The following is a 12,250-nucleotide window of genomic DNA, read 5'->3' on the forward strand; positions in this document are numbered from 1 at the left end:
AATCATGATCCATAAAATAGAAAAAAAGATCAGTTTTATTTCAGCAAAATTAAAGACATGGTTTTGAAACACATTATTAAGAGATTGAGAAGACAGTTATAGGCTGGGAGAAAATATCTGAAAATCACATATTTGATAAGGGATATATTATAAAGATGACAGTAAGACATGTTGCCAGGCCCAGTGGTGCATGCCTATAATCTCACAGACTCTAGACTGAGGCAGGAGAATGGCAAATCCAAGACCAGTCTCAGCAATTTAGAGAAACCCTATCTTAAATAAGCAAACAAATAACTTAAAAAGGGGTAAGAATGCCAGGCATGGTGGCTCCCGCCTGTAATCCCAGCACCTAGGGAGGCTGAGGCAGGAGGATTAAGAGTTCAAAGCCAGCCCCAGCAACTTAGTGAGACACTTAGTAACTCAGCAAGACCCTGTCACTAAATAAAAATTAAAAAGGGCTGGGGATGTGGCTCAATGGTTAAGTGCTCCTGAGTTCAATCCCTGGTACCAAAAAAAAAAAAAAAACAAAACAAAACAAACAAAAAAAAAAAAACAAAAAACAAAAACCCCACAAACACGATAGGGATATACTCAGTGGTAAAGCATCCTTGGATCCAACCCCTAGTAATCAAAAGAAAGAAAAAAATTTTGTCAAGAATTGTCAAATCTCAGTAATAAAAAATATAAATAACCCCCCTCCAAATGGGCAGAAGATTTAAATAGATATTTCACCCGAGAAGACATACAAATAAACACATTAAAATACTCTCAACTGAATTGGTCATACAAATTAAAATCATAATCATGTGCTACTACTCAACTCTCACAGTGGCTGAAATTCAAAAGCCTGATTACCCCAAGTGCTACCCAGCATGTACAGTGATGGGAACTCTCATACACTGCCGGTGGGAATACAGAGCAGCGCAGCCATTCTGGATTCAGTTTAGCAGTTTCTTAGGTTAAATATTTAGCTATTGCTTGCTGTGGCCTTTGCATCCTCGGTTCACTGCTGTCTAACTCCATTTCATTTGTTGAGATTACCTGCTTTGCCCTCCCAGGCATTCCAGTCTATCACGACTAGCCTCTTACAGTATTTCAGTTTTCAAGCATTCTCCTTCTTTTCAAGATTAAGTTCCCTTTAGATAAGTTTTCCAAGTGTAAACTTCATATCAAAGATCACTTAGACTCTAGGGAATTTGGGAACTTTACAAGGGTGAAACACTTTTGGTTCCCACCCAGAGACCTGAGACAATTGCTCCCTTGCCTGCTTGGGAGGCTGATTTCAACTCATAAATAACTCTGGTCAGCATGAATCAAAGGAATGTTGTAGAAGAGAATAAAAGTGGATAAAGCATGTAGAATCTGCCATGGCTAAAAATCACAGGGCTCAAAAATTGAGCAGAGTATTCCCCAACATGACACTCAGTCATTTCTTGGTTGAAGATTTTCTTTATTCTGGAACTCTCCCTTGGCCCAACTCTTCCACCACCTTCTGCTGCTGCTTCTAGAATATTTGTTTGTCTTATCAGGGTCTCTGACAAATCTCCTTGAACTACTTAGATTTTGGTACCGAGAGTGCAGGGATCCTAATCTGATCGGGAACACAATTTAACTCTTTCATCCAGCCATGGCCAGATTAGGACTTCATAGTTTTTGAGATTTATGCCTTCTGTTTGGGCTTGGCTACCTCAGCAGGTATCAGGGCTCACCCTAGAATGGTGTCTTCTTGGGCTGACAAGCCATTCCTTGGAGGCTCAGAAACTGCTCTAGCCCACAGACTATCAGCACACCAAGTTATCCAAAACTTGCTGCAACCCTGCTACCCTCCCCCATCTCTGTAGGGGAACTCTGTAATCCTTGATGGGGGGGGGGGGGCATTTCATTTTCCTGGGATCTAGTTCACTCCAGAGTTTCTTTTTCTACAGAGCCTCTAGTTTCTGCTGTTGTCATGAAGATGCTTAAGGAACCTGCTTTCAAGTCCTCACATCTTTTTTTTTTTTTTTTAAAAGAGTTGATTTGACAAATGTTGGCTATAGGGAAATTTCCCACTGTTTTGAAATTTTTAGCTCTATAGTAATTTCAGTCTTCTTATAAAACACTTGTCTTTATCCTAGATCTGCCTTCTTCAATGGAATAGTTTCACCTGAGTTGAGAACAGCTTTGACTGTCTGCATCAAAAGAAATATAAATGCTCTTATCTATAGAAATTTGTAATGTTTCTACAAATGGTAACTGTATTAACTACATAAACCTTGGAGAGTAGAATTGAAAAGAGGGGTCACTCAGCTTGAATCTTTTCAGGCCAGCTCACATTTACCGGAAGATTCCACTTTCATTATTATCATTAATGTTAGTGTTATTAAGGGACCAGCTTTCCTAGTCCCACTGAACTGAGTGTCAGCTCTCTAGCATAGGCACCAGAGAGTACACTTGCCATTAGAAGTTCAGTGGTGAGACAAAGAGTAACTTAACTGAAGTTTTAAAAGTTATAAGAAAATATAGACAGAGTCAGGCATGATGACTTTAAATTAATCACAGTGATGGTCAAGCCATATTTTCCAATAAAGCTACCAGCTGTCTCCACATACAGCATATCTGAAACTTTCTCTCTCTCTTCCTTTTTAATATTTTTGTTAGCTTTTTTTTTTTTTTTTTGGTAAAAACTGAGTCAATGTTTTTTTTTTTTTAATGTCCTCAAGAATGGAAAAATAAAAATTTTTTTGGAGTTTGATTTTGAGGACTGTCCTAGATTCAATAGTGTCCTCCCAAATTCATGTCCACTCAGAAACTCAGGAGGGGACCTTATTTGGAAATAGGGTCTTTGTAGGTGTAAAATAGGTCTTTGTAGGTTAAGATCATACTGGAGTAAGTGTGAGCCAAGTCCACTCTGACTAGTGTCTTTATAAGGAGAAGGGACACTGAGGTAGAGAAGGGACACCAGGGATTGCTAGCAGTCACCAGAGCTGGGAAGAAACAAGGAAGCATCCTCTTGGGAGGGAGCATGGCTTGTGGATACCCTGTCGTTGACCATCCTCTGGAATTGTGAGAGAATATCTTTTTGTTGTTGAAACCACCCACTGTGTGATACTGTGCCATGGCAGCCCTGAGAAACTTACACAAGGACTATATCATCAGATGGACAAAAGAATATCCAATTCTGCTGCTAGTCAAAATATTCTATGAATAACCTATCAAGGCTGATTTTTCTCTGTAGAATTAAAACTGAGCTAATAAAGGCTGCCCTTGGTGGCAAGCCACCTCTAAGTCTGGTACTTTTAATGTATGATCTCATTGATCTTCAAATAACTGTGGAATGGTATCTTATCTCCATTTTATAAGAGAGAGGGGAAAAAAAAAACCTAAGGAACTGATAAATTAGGAAAATCGCCTATGGTTATGCAGCTGGTAATGGTCAGAATTCACATTTATGTTGTTTTACTACACCACACTGCTTCTCAAAGTCTGAAGACAGCTTCCAAAAATGTTTGAGCAATAGACATATCTCTGAACTAATTGTACCATGCCTTGAGGCGATGGATTTGCAGAACAACTCTCTTGAACAGTAAGTTCTGGTATTTTTGTTTTAAAAATTCCCTGTCATTACTTTATAGCCACACCTTGTCTATATTATGTTGGATTCTTTGCCTGCCTAACTTATATTATCACTCCCCTGGGAGGGACTGAGACTTCTTTTCCATCTTAAATGAGGTTGGAGAAGTTGTCAACGCTTAGTAAATAATCTGTATCCAAGCCAGCACAGTGATTCCTACAAATTATGACCCTCTGAAGACAAAGAAAATGTTCAGTTGTGCAATTTTCCATTCGTCTTATAATCTTAATAGTGTGGGTCATGTTGGTCCTAGCTTAATATTTTAATCCAAACAATATTTGACTCAATGCAGAGTCAGGCTCAGGAGTTACCCAGGCCAATGCATTTAGAGAGGATGTCAGGTAACTGGTTGGATTCTTTTGACCTTTCTGGCATTTGCAATCTGCCTGGGTTTTTTGCCCCTGCTCTGCTTCATGGTACTGACTGTGTATATAATAATAGAACAGTTGTCACATTTTTATATTTTTCTTTCTTTTTCTCTTTTCTTTGGTCTTGTTAAGAAAGACCAGCTCACATACTACAGGGACACAACCACATCAATGTTTATAGCAGCACAATTCACAATAGCTAAACTGTGGAACCAACCTAGATGCCCTTCAGTAGATGAATGGATAAAGAAAATGTGGCGTATATACACAATGGAATATTACTCAGCAATAAAAAGAATAAAATGATGGGATCTGCAAGTAAATGGATGGAATTGGAGAAGATCATGCTAAGTAAAGTTAGCCAATCCTCCCCCCCAAAATGTGAATGTTTTCTCTGATATAAGGAGACTGATTCATAGCAGGGTAGGGAGGGGAGCATGGAAAAATAGACAAACTCTAGATAGGGCAGAGGGTTGAAGGGGGCAGGGGGTTAGCAATGATGGTGGAATGTGATGGATATCGTTATCCAAAGTACATGTATGAAGACACGAATTGGTGTGAATACACTTTTTATACAACCAGAGATATGAAAAATTGTGTTCTGTATGTGTAATATGATTGTAATGCATTCTGCTGTCATTTATTTTAAAAAATAAATAAAAATTAAATTAAATTTAAAAAAGAAAGAAAGACCAGCTCAGTTCTGCAGGTCAGGTAGCTTGATGACCAACTTGCCTATTTGCTGGTCTAGCTTGAGAGCGTCATAACCATGTCATATTCATGATTGAGTGTCTACTGACCCATGGGTCTCTCTCTGTGCCAATCACATCAATGTGACTCAATATCATGTGGACAGAATTATTGTCAAACTGTTTGTGGGACTTTGTGTTCCCCTTTTTCTATGTCTGCATGTTTCTGAGCGAGGCATGTTCCAGACTTCATTACATGGTGCTGATCGAGGACAGTCAGTGCTTGGTTCTGATGACCAATTTTGGATTGAATCTAATCTTAAAAGTCCTCAAGTATTAGTACATTCTTTAAGATGTACTTCTAGACCGTGCATGCACTTGATTTCATGCCTCCTCTTTTAAATCTTTTTTTTGTGTGTGAAATGAACCTTTTGATTTTCTCCTTTCTCCAAATTTCCCATCATATAAAATTATTTGTACCTATTTTTTCTTTTGAATATGTTCCAGCGTCCTGTTTTTTGTCATACTTTGTATTCAAAACAATTTAATCATTAGGTGCTTTCAAGGCAAAATTCAGAATCCTTGCCCCATTATTTGAGGCCCTCCACAATCCCCAATTTCCTCCCAACTTATTTATACAACAACTACCCACCCATCCACCTAACCATCCACACATCAATCCATCAACCCGTCCAACGTAAGTCTGGAATATCTAACAAGTACCAGACATTGGACTTATGCTGAGAACAGAATGTGATGCCGACAGGCCCAGAGCTTCTCCTCATGGAGCTTGCAGTCTGGTGTAAGACTGAAACATGATCGTACAGTACAACAATCTCTCTTTTTTAAAAAAATATTTTATTTTTTAGTTGTAGTTGGACACAACACCTTTATTTTATTTATTTATATGTGGTGCTGAGGATTGAATCCAGGGCCTCACACATGCTAGGCGAGTGCTCTACCGCTGAGCCCCAGCCCCAGCCCTAGTATAACAATCTCTAAGAACAGGAAGCCCAGGACACTGTGAAAGAACCAAGGCGGGTCACATACCCTAGACTCTGAAGTCCAGGGATTTTGTAGAGGAACTGATATCTCAGCTGAAATCTGCCCTGCGAATCAGTGAAAGACACAGGAAAGTTTTCTTGGTAGATGAAATAACATGTGTGTAGCCCAGATTCAGAACTGCAAAAAGGTCAAAATATCTGGAGTATGGAGGGGTAGGAATAGAACTGGGAAGGTAAAGATGAAAGAAAGAAAACAAGGACCAGATCCTGCTGGACATGAAAGTCTAGGGAGTTAGAACTTTCTTCTAAAATCAAGGAAGGACTATTGTTGTAGGCTTTGGGGTGAAGAAGAAAACCGGTAACATTGGCCTTTTATTTATTTTTTATTTTTTAAAAAATATTTATTTTTCAACTTTTGGTGGACACAGCATCTTTATTTTTTTATGTGGTGCTGAGGATCGAACCCAACGCCCCGCGCATGTCAGGTGAGCACGCTACCACTTGAGCCACATCCCCAGCCCCAACATTGGCCTTTTAAGAGCCTCACTTTTGCTACCTGGAGGATGATGGATCAGAAGAGGTAAAGGTGAGGAGAAGCTGCAATTCAGGCCAGAGATTGAGGCCTGATCCTGGTTCAGAGGTTTGAACCAAGAGTATGGCAGGAAAGACAAAACACAGGAGCAGGTTAGAGATGTTTAGATGTCAGTCTGGCCCCAAATATGTCCCAGGCTTGGATTCACTTCATACATTCCCTTGCCAGTCCAGCCTAGCTCCTCTCCACAGATCCAAATTGTTCCTGCACTGATGTCATCTCTGTGATAAGACTTCTGTGACCTTCATCTCCTGTCTGAATCCTTGCAAGATGTTTTCTGTGTCCCCTATTTCACCCAGGGAATAATTTACAATGTCAGTCCTTCCTTCCATATTAGCACAGAAGTATGAATAGAAACCACATTGACAACCTTTTTTTTTTTTTTTCCAGTACTGGGGATTGAACCCAGGGATGCTCTAACATTGAGTCACATCCCCAGGCCCTTTTATTTTTCAAGACAGGGTCCAGGGCCTGGGGATGTGGCTCAAGCGGTAGCGCGCTTGCCTAGCATGCGTGCGGCCCGGGTTCGATCCTCAGCAGCACCACATACCAACAAAGATGTTGTGTCCGCCGAGAACTAAGAAAAAAATAAATAAATGTTAAAATTCTCTCTCTCTCTGTCCCCCTCTCTCTCACTCTCTCTTTAAAAAAAAAAAAAAAAAAAAAAAAAAAAAAAAAAAAAAAAAGACAGGGTCCAGCTAGGTTTCTTGAGCCTTGCTAAATTGCTGAGGCTGGCCTTGAATTTGTAATGCTCCTGCCTCAGCCTCCCAAGTAGCTGGGATCACAGATATATTATAACTTACTATTACTACATTTTTTTTTTTAATTCTCTCCCCTTAGTACTTCACCTTTCATCTTGTGCAAGATGGCATGCCATAACTATAGGTCTCATTGACCAACTGTGATCTTGTAATGAAAGATCTAAGCAATCTCATTCTACTTGGGACCTCATTTTGCTCTGAAACTTAACCTCTGACCTACTGTAGTCCTAAAGTCAGGAAAATAACCACAGAAAAGCTCTGTGGAAACAGTTCTCAGCCACAGATGGTGATCACCTAAGATAGGCCAAGATATCCACATATCTGAAATTCCAGATGGCCCCCACCTAGGTGTGGTGACCAATATCTAAACTAGAAGCCCTGCAGTTTGGCACGTACCCCCCCTTGCGACAGACATCCTCACGATTTAAACCAATCAATTTAAGTGCGTCAACCCCTTGAACTAACCAATAATTCTTTCCAGATTCTTTCCCGCCACTTGATATGCTAATCATGTTTTAGAGTTGTTATTTGATTTTCCCGTGGTGTGTGATGATTTGCTAAGAGATGCTGTGATGTATGTGGGGGTCCCTGCCTTCTCCAAAGAATGTATAAAACTGCTACAAATCCTGGGTTCCAGCCTCTTAGCGTCACCTGTTGCTGTGTGTGCGTGAGGAGGACCAAGCTAGCTCACAATAAATACCTCTTTGCTGCTTACATCGATCTTGATCTCTGGTGGTCTTTTGGGGGTCTTGAATTTGAGCATAACAGTCCCAACTCTAAAAATTCTCCAGGTGGTTATTTTTGAGGTCTCATTTTAAATGACACAACAAATGAACCACCCCAGTGGTACATTCATTCAGTTGCTCATGGTTTTATTCACTCATTTAAAATACTGTCAATGCCTGTCATGTTCTGGGCAATGGTCTAGGATTGATTCTCTGCTTTTTACTGAACTGCCATTTCATTTTGGATATCGTGTTTTCTACCATAGGGACAGACCTCTTCTTCTGTTCGCCATACAAAATGAGGATTAAATGTACTGGAAATATTTTTCTGCTATAAGCACAGTTTTAGCACACAGTACTCAAATGAGCCATCTTATGGCACAGGAAGGGACTAAGGTGTGGAATGATTGCTTTGGCTTCCCAGGTGGAATACTGGTCTTCTGTAGTTGGCAAATATCTTGCCCAAGGGACCCAAACCTTGGTATTTGAATGTGTGCTGGGCTGAGTTAATCCTGTCCTGTTTTTTTTTTTTTTTTTAAATAGTTTCTGATGTTTACCGAGTAGAAGCAGAACTAAATAGTGCCAGATACTCCAACTGCATGCTTCAGAAGAATGTCAGTCCTAATGCAGAGCTTTTAACATAAAGAAAAAGCTTGGCTTTTGCCCCTGTCATCTCCCCAGCTCTCAGCCTGCCATCGCCCTGCCCTGTACTCCATCCTGCCTGGACCCAGCACTGGACTCACTGGGGTTGGGGGAGGGAACTTTGAGTTCCAAGATTCTTCTACACTGTGCTTGCTTTAAGTGATTTTTATGCTAACATTGCATCAAAGCGCTGTTTTGGCAAGTATATTGCCATATAAGATTAAAAATAATTTGGGGGGCAGGATTTCTACCAGGAATTGAACAAACAATGTACTGTCCTAAGCTGGTCCCAAATTCCTAATGCATCTGCTTTGTACAGTCCCTGTTTCATGAAACTACAATTCCTTGTTTGTCTGAGTTCCTTCTCCTTGTGTGCTAGAAGAATCACACCCCTTTATTTCTGGCCCTAAGGGCTTCTTCCCAAGTTTGGGAAAATCTCTCAAATAAGAAGTCACAGAAGCTTTAAATAATGCAGTCATTGCAAGTATCCTTGTTCAACATTTAGTGAGCTACCCCATTGCTTTTCCTGATCAGGCAGATGTAGAACAGCTGCCTCACCAGCTAATTTCCTGAAGAGACCTCTCAAACTCTGCCCCATGTTTCTGCCAGAGCCTCCATCTTGAACTCAGATACCTATTTTCTCTCCCCAAACTTCCCAGTGAATACATAGGGCCACGCAGCATAAATTGGATGGCTTATTTGTTTAATTGTTTGTTTCTGAAGGTGCATCACAATTTTGTGGATCAACTGATAGAAATGTTCACGCTCAACCAGAACTCACTTCAAGTGTGATCACAGCATTTTCAGTGATTTGCTTATGCCTAGTTTAAAGTCAGGTATTTCTCAATTTTAAAAAAAACAATCTGATGCTGGATTTTTATAACATGGGTCACACTGCAGGTAACAAAATTCTAACCAAAACTGGTTGAAAGAAAAATGGGCTTTATTGGCTTGTATAAACTGGAAAGCTGAGTTGGGCACAGTTGGATTCAGGGCTCATGGGGATTATCAGGACTCAGTTTCTCTCCATTTCTTGGCTCTGCTGTTTCTGTCTCCTGTTTCACAGGCGGTAGTTATAGGATATCCTCTAATTTTCAAGTCTGTTTAAAAAAAATACTTTTTTAAAATCTGGACCTGCCCATATTGGCTAGAAATTTTTCATACACCTATGTCTGAAGAATCACTGTAGCTAGAGACTAGGAGCCAGGTACTAGGACAAAGAACTCCAAACACAACAGAATGGAAGAGATACCCAGTTCAGCTGACTTTTGCTCCAAAATCAACTGGCAACTGTTACTACCTTTTCTCTTTCCTTTACCCACCATAGGACCTAGGCTTTGTTCAGCTGAAAGGAGATCTGACTCTGTAAAATCATTTAAAATTCAACTGTCAGGGTCTAAGTGAGCCACAATCAGACACATGCGCTCAATATTTTTACACTCATTGGTATTGTTTTCCTTCTGTTTGATGACTCTGGCTTTGTTTTGTTTAGCTTTCATTTTCACTTAAATCTTCACTTTTCTTTCTGTTTTATGCTATGTTTTTAAAATGGGCTATTCTAAAATACATTCTCGAAATTCTTCTTTACAAACTTTATATGTCATTTGGGTGCCATTTGTAGCAGTCGGACAAAGGAATGAACTGTATGAACTTATATTTTAATAAGTTTATATAATTCAGTTGTTAAAAGGAATCTGTTAGGCGCTGGGTTTGCGGCTCAGCGGTAGAGCCCTTACCTAACACATTCAAGATTCAAGGCGCTGGGTTCAATCCTCAGCACCACATAAAAATAAATAAATACATAAATACATAAAGGTACTGTGTTCAACTAAAACTAAATATATATACATATACTTTTTTTTTTTTTTTTAAAGGAATCTGTTATTCTATCTCCTTTTTGGTACTGGGATTGAATCTAGGTGTGCTTAACTACTGAGCAACACCCCTAGCCCTTTTTATATTTTAATTTCGATACAGGGTCTCACTAAGTTGTTTAGGGCATTGCTGAGTTGCTGAGGCTGGCTTTGAACTTGCAATGCTCCTGCCTCAGCCTCCTAAATTGCTGGGATTACAGGTATGCACCATTGCTCCTGGTCTGTTAGTATTCTCTTAAATGTAACTGAAAGTAAAAAAAAAAAAAAAAAAAAAATTAGTATATAAAATCTTGTAAAGTCTTGAAAAATTCAGTTTAGTCAAGATTTGGACTCAACAAAATTATCCAGAACATCCTTCTTCCAACTTGCTTTCCTGATCCTTACATGCCAGGCTAAGAAGACATGGAGGCATACCTATGGCGATTATTATTAGTGTTATTCGTAGGCCAAGTTTCCAGTTATACCACACACGTAAAATTTAAATAGGAGCTAGCACATTCCTACTACCTCTGTTACTATTACTGTAATTACTATTACTAATTATATTACAATTGATATTCTTTGTTTTATTTATTTATTTATTTTTGGTACCAGGGATTAGACTCAGGGACACTTGACCACTGCAGCCACATCCCCAGCCCTATTTTGTATCCGTCCCACTGAGTTGCTTCACACCTCGCTTTTGCTGAGTCTTGCTTTGAACTCTCAATCCTCCTGCCTCAGCTTCTGGACCCCCTGGGATTATAGGCCTGTGCCACCACACCCAGCTCAACAATTCATATTATTGATAAATATTATAATAGTGTCTATCAGTTATTGAGTGTTTACTATAAGCTAGAGACTACTTAGCTTTATAATTTCATTGAATGTCCTCGATAACTCTATGAGGTGATTATTATCAGTCCCATTTCTGGGTAAGGAAACCAAAGCAAAGAAGGTAAACTGAGGGTCTCACACAACTCAACAAGGCTGAGATTTCACAGCTGATAAACTACAGATTTTAGAATTTAAATCCAAGACTTTACTTTCAAAATTTATGATCATTTAGGTCCTGTTCACTGACAGGCTTAGTCTTTAGTTCTATGGAACAGAAATAACATGGCCTTGGGAAGTCCTCTTCCCTGGCTCTGACAGCCAACTCTGGAGGAGGGCTTCACTTAGATTATGTATGATGTATCCATGATCATCCTTTTGGGAACTGGGCACCTGTTTTGTGCATTAGATAGATCCTCTGTTGCTGCTCCTCTTATTTAAACCTTTCATTATCTGCGGCCCCGACTCAGGGAAACCATCTGTAATTTTTGCTACTTTTTCATTACTTGGTCATATGTAAGACAGAAAATATTAAGTGTAATGATTAAAATGGATTGGAAATGACTGCAGTTCATAAAAGCCACATATTTCCATACTGTATCTTTCAACCAAATTAAAAAAAAAAAAAGAAACAGATGTTCACCATATTTTCTCTAGAACTCTGTCTTCATCTGGAAATAAGTTCAACTCCAGAATTACTGAACTCAACTAGGCATGGTGGTAAGGGAGGCCAAGGCAGGAGGATTGCAAGTTAGAGGCAGGCCTCAGCAACATAACAAGATCTGTCTTGAAAATTTAAAATAAAAAGGGCTAGGGATGTAGCTCAGTGGTAAAGTACTCCTGAGTTCAACCCCCAGTTTAAAACAAAACAAACACAACCAACAGAGTACTATGCACTCTGGGCATCTGCTGGTATAGGGACGCAACCAGACAAGATTTTTAGAAGACTCCTAGGTCAGTCTTGTACCACACCCTGCTGGGTGGCACTCACAAGATGTGACATCGAAGATAACACTCCTCACTAACACTAGCGATTCTATAGAAAACAAGGACAAAGCAGCAAATAACAGCAATCAATACAGGACAGTCAGGAACAAGAGTGAAGTAGGTGACACTGATTTGGGTAGAAGGCCTCTGGAAGGGGATGGGTTGATAAATTTTGCAGCTATCAC

General features: G+C 39.6%; 1 protein-coding gene across 7 annotated transcripts in view; it reads right to left on the reverse strand.

Annotated features, from left to right (window-relative positions):
* The window catches only part of Rnls (renalase, FAD dependent amine oxidase), a 387,611-nt gene that overhangs the window by 26,334 nt on the left and 349,027 nt on the right, over positions 1 to 12,250 (reverse strand). The window contains exon 10 of one of the 7 annotated variants that reach the window (XR_013436078.1): positions 6,948 to 9,491. The exons of the other annotated variants lie outside the window; for them this stretch is intronic. The gene's annotated coding sequence lies outside the window, so the exon portion shown is untranslated. Of the gene's footprint in view, positions 1 to 6,947; positions 9,492 to 12,250 lie in introns of those variants that run through there. 7 annotated transcript variants of the gene reach the window in all.

Source organism: Ictidomys tridecemlineatus, chromosome 1, assembly GCF_052094955.1.
Source record: "Ictidomys tridecemlineatus isolate mIctTri1 chromosome 1, mIctTri1.hap1, whole genome shotgun sequence".
Classification (NCBI taxonomy): Eukaryota; Metazoa; Chordata; class Mammalia; order Rodentia; family Sciuridae; genus Ictidomys; species Ictidomys tridecemlineatus.